The sequence below is a fragment of the Schistocerca piceifrons genome, chromosome 10 (genome assembly GCF_021461385.2).
Source record: "Schistocerca piceifrons isolate TAMUIC-IGC-003096 chromosome 10, iqSchPice1.1, whole genome shotgun sequence".
Lineage (NCBI taxonomy): Eukaryota > Metazoa > Arthropoda > Insecta > Orthoptera > Acrididae > Schistocerca > Schistocerca piceifrons.
In genome coordinates, this window is record NC_060147.1 from 27,125,318 (window position 1) to 27,130,665 (window position 5,348).

The 5,348-nt window shown below is 43.4% G+C and overlaps 1 pseudogene; it reads right to left on the minus strand.

Annotated features, from left to right (window-relative positions):
- Positions 1–874: 874 nt before the first annotated feature.
- On the minus strand, positions 875–992 carry LOC124719297 (annotated as a pseudogene).
- Positions 993–5,348: the final 4,356 nt, after the last annotated feature.

The following is a 5,348-nucleotide window of genomic DNA, read 5'->3' on the forward strand; positions in this document are numbered from 1 at the left end:
TACTTGAATGAGTTAAGTATTTCATTGTTCTAGTAACAACAGAGATACAACGATACGGAAACATCAAAAACACAACGTATTACCGTGCCCAAAACTGTTTAGAAAACCTGTAGGCACTCAGAGAATTTTCCAGTCGTCTCGGAATGGGTGCACACAGGTTGTATATGGTATTCAACAGTATCTTACACACCACTCTTCCTGGAAAATAGTGCAAGATTAGAAAATGGTTCAAATGCCTCTGAGCACTATGGGACTTACCATGTGAGGTCATCAGTCCCTTAGAACTTAGAACTACTTAAACCTAACAAACCTAAGGACATCACACACATACATACTGGAGGCAGGATTCGAACCTGCGACCGTAGCTGTCGCGTGGTTCCAGACTGAAGTGCCTAGAACTGCTCGGCCACAGCGACCGACGGATACTAACGCAATCTGTATGTACATACCGCTATCCCATGACTTCTGTCGTCTCAGCGAAGATACCGCACAGCACAAAAGTTATCATGGATCCCAGAGGTACTCCAGCTTGCTGTTAAAAATCGCAGATTGTTTCCCACTTACTGTGCCTGTTGTCGGCCTGTCGTCTAGGACTGAGCTGAATGTCAAGGCCACTAGTTTATGTTATCGTCCAGGAAGCCGGTGTCGAATGCCCTTTCTAAAACTAAACTTCGTCCGAAAAGGCCTTGGGAGGCCCAACGGTACCGACCGGCCGCCGTGTCATCCTCAGTCCACCGGCGTCACTGGATGCAGATGTGGGGGGGCACATGGTCAGCACACCACTCTTCCGTATGTCAGTTTACGAGACCGGAGCCGCCACTTCTCACTGAAGCAGCTCCACAGTTTGCCTCACAAGGGCTGAGTGCACCCCGCTTGCCAACAGCACTCGGCAGACCGGATGGTCACCCATCCAAGTGCTAGCCCAGCCCGACAGTGCTTAAGTTCGGTGATCTGACGGGAACCGGTGTTAGCACTGCGGCAAGGCTGTTGGCAAATGCCCTTTCCACTCTCTCTAAATACTGAGTCGATGCCTACCCCGTCGTGTTCGTTGCTTTTGTGGTGTTGCTACCTATTCCTAGTATAGAGTCAGCGGTACAGTGCTGTTTTCTAAAGCCAGACTGTATTTGAGAAATTATCGTTTGTTCTACAGCAAAACGTTGTAGGTGCCTATTTGTTATTGTAGGTGCCTATTTGTTACTGTTTCGAAGTATTGATCTACTACTAGTAGTAAAATGGAAATGGTGATAGGGTACAGTACCGCCCGACATTGAAAATGGGTACAAGATTCTTCGTTATTCTTGCCAGAACAACATATTTTTTGTAATAATAACTCAATTTCACTTAATACACCGAAGCCGGATACCAGTGTAGGAAAGAATGACAATTCATTTATTTAATTGATCACTTGTGCACTCCCACAAAATAAATCCCTACATCCAATTTGGTGAGACCTGCGAAATGAATGAATATATGGTCGTCTGCTAACCGCAGACAGTGAATGTGCAATATATGATCATCTTTGAGACGGTCCTTTCGTCACCTTTGGTGGAACCAAAGAGATGAAATTTACCTCAGCTTTGAGCACCTGAAATGTGGCTGACCAATACGGCAGCAAGGAGCTCCCCCCACCTCGGCAGAGATGCGAGCTGACCTGAAGAACGGCCATGTTTCAGCACTTTGGTCACCTTTGGTGGAACCAAAGAGATGAAATTTACCTGAGCTTTGAGCGCCTGAAATGTGGCTGACCAATACGGCAGCATGGTGCTCCCCCCACCTCGGCAGAGGTGCGAGCTGACCTGAAGAATGGCCATGTTTCAGCACTCTGGCGCTGGATCTTGTGTTGGTAAGACCTGTCTTAGGTGCGCTCCGTAAAGAAAAAACAGTGGAGAGAATGATATGGATGTGAAATACTTAAGAGTAGTTTGGAATAATAATTTCTCTATTTCAGGAACTTTTGTGGGGAGAATTAAATGTCAGGCAGGCAATATTGAGGGGATCGTAGTAATCTTCGGAAGTGACCAACGGTCACAATGAAACCACGTGTAGCAATAAGTGGAAATACTTGCGAGTGCTAGTACTAAGTTGAAATAATTCAGAGTGCTAAAGATAAGCTGAATTACTGGCGTGTGTACTATAAGTTGGAAATATTTAAGAAATGGCGTGTGCAGGACTTGAAATTAGAGACGAGTACTTCCACGTAGTGAGTACCATGTGAGTCTCAATTTGTGTTTGAGACAAAGGATAAAGAGAAGTACTCGTCCATGGTATCAGTTGAGGACTCGTGTGTGTGATGAATATGTTCTTAATATTACTTTGCGTGTTATGTTTCCGTGTGACGCTGGATTCAAACTATAATACTCTGAGAGAGAAGCAAGGTGAGTCAGCCGTCTATCCAGCAACGCCACATGGCTTGCATCGCACAGGAAGACGTGCATATATGCTCCATAGTTCAAAGTAGGAAATAAAAATTACGAAGTGGGGCAGTGTCGTGTGAAACTGGGATGAATGGTAATTGAAGTGGGAAAGCTGAAAGTGATGTGATTATGACGTTGTGACTATTCCTTGTGTTGTATTCCACGTTGCCAGTGTGGTGTATTTCATGTAATTTAAGTATGTGTGGTTTGCATGGGAGAGTAGCAAGATAGGTTCAGAGGCAGTGGGTTATGCATGTTCCTTTTTGTACCGCTCGGTCTGGAGGAAATTTTCGAGATTATGGGTGTGAAAGTCGAAGTGTGAGATATACCAAAAGATCCACCATCCTATCCAGAAAGTGCACTGTGGTGTTAGATAATTACGAGATCATAAGATAGAGACTCACCAATGTAAAGCCATGCCCTCTTGGCGGAGCTTCTCATGTGTAATTGTTTTAGAAAAATGTACTGGTGTGTTTAGGTTATAGAATTTATCGGAATAAAAAAGATAGTGAAAAGAAAAAGATTGGTGGCCTTTTCCTTCGAATAGTATGTTGTCATGATATCCATAATTTATAATGTGTGCGCCACTCATATTCAGTGCGATGGCCATGTGTTGATAAAAGCCGTTGTGTAAGAAAGAAAATGTGGTATTGCCAGTGCGTAGTGAACAGAGTTGTGTAAATTACTGATAGTCAGGTTTGCGTTATCCGTTTCCGTTGCGTAATATTCAAACAGGAGAATAATTTGTAACTTAATTGTGAGTACTAGAGCTCATGTTACTCGATAAATAAGAATGAATCCACTCGCTTGGCAGACCACTCAACTTGCAGGCCTCACTGCTTGATGCCACAGTATGAACAAGGCATGTGGGTGCCTCTCAATGGAAATGAGTGTTTGGCGTCATTGGTCGGGAGGCCCCTTACGGGGCAGGCCCGGCCGCTTTGGTGCAGGTCTTACTACATTCGACGCTACATTGGGCGAACTGCGCGCTCCCTGAACGGAGAAAATCCCCGACCCAACCGGGAATCGAACCCGGGCCTCTTAGGACGGCAGTCCGTCATGCTGGCCATTCAGCTATCGGGGCGGACAGTAGTAAAATGATTGGTCTATACGAGTTACGATTATTTCGTGGACTGCCAGGCTTTAATAAATAATTACCTTAGCTGTTTTTCTTACTGACAAACGGGACTACCGGGCTTTCTCATCACCGATTTCGTGCAAGTTTGCGCCATATGCAAGGATTCGCCAGAAATGAAAGTGGCAGAAGTGGAAGCTCCAAATGGCCAAGAGTTTAGAAAAAGTAGCATTTTTGGCGGCTGTCGGCCGAGGCACGCGATAATCTGATGGTTCTGGGTTCGAACCGCAATGCGAGAACTTCCTTTTCTTAATTTCAGTTTATACGCTATATGCACAGATAATTAAGCGAAAAAATGTTCAATATATTGTATTTAATAATATTTTCGTAAAATGCATGGCAAGGAAAGACAAACGAAAATTTGGGATTGCTAAGAAGTTTGCAAAAAGAATAAGGATTGTAGTTACAGCGTCCACGAGAACGTTGCAAAAAAACGTTCCAAAAAGGCACTGTGAGTGGTGTATAGAGGTATTCAGCGTTCCCTTAGTTCCACTTCGTCTGTCGAGCAGCCCTCGGCAGCTGCAAACCAACGATTGTTTCCTGGTGCAGGTATGGAGCTCATTCGCTTGCCAATTCCCCATCGAGTAATGTGAATTTTTCGACGTTATTGTGAGAACACAGTGCGAATATTTTTTTTCTACAGGTACTTTAAAACGACTATGTAATTGTAAAAATGTGGCTTTTATGACGTGTGCAAGGTGCTGAGAAAACTGTAGCGTCCGCTATTTTTACCACGAATATCACCCATCACTTGTAAATCACCAGTTCTAAAGTAATAATTTATAAACAAAATTCTCGTGCGCGCCTTACAACCCTTTCCTGGAAATTTATGTGCCTTTCTTTTTTATGCATTTGATGGAGATATTAATAAATACAATATAATAAGCATTATTTCTGTTAATTAGTTGTGTAAGTAACATAAAACTGAAAATTAGTTTCCACTCAAGGACTCGAACCTACCACCCTCAGTTTTCCGTGATGCACTCTTTCTGCGGCGCCAACGTAAATCATTCATGCCACGCCTATGTTGTTGTGTTGTGGTCTTCAGTCCTGAGACTGGTTTGATGCAGCTCTCCATGCTACTCTATCCTGTGCAAGCCTCTTCATCTCCCAGTGCATACGGCAGCCTACATCCTTCAGAATCTGCTTGGTGTATTCATCTCTTGGTCTCCCTCTACGATTTTCACCCTCTACTCTACCCTTCAATACTAAATTGGTGATCCCTTGATGCCTCAGAACATGTCCTACCAACCGATCCCTTCTTCTAGTCAAGTTGTGCCACAAAATCCTCTTCTCCCCAATCCTATTCAATACCTCCTCATTAGTTATGTGACCTACCCATCTAATCTTCAACATTCTTCTGTAGCACCACATTTCGAAAGCTTCTATTCTCTTCTTGTCTAAACCATTTATTGTCCACGTTTCACTTCCATACATGGCTACACTCCATACAAATACTTTCTGAAACGACTTCCTGACACTTAAATCAAGACTCGATGTTAACAAATTTCTCTTCTTCAGAAACGCTTTTCTTGCCATTGCCAGTCTACATTTTATATCCTCTCTACTTCGACCATCATCAGTTACTGTCCTCCCCAAATAGCAAAAATCATTTACTACTTTAAGTGTCTCATCTCCTAATCTAATTTCCTCAGCATCACCCGGTTTGATTCGACTACATTCCATTATCCTCGTTTTGCTTTTGTTGATGTTCATCTTATACTCTCCTTTCAAGACAATTCCATTCCCTTCAACTGCTCTTCCAAGTTCTTTGCTGTCTCTGACAGTATTACAATGTC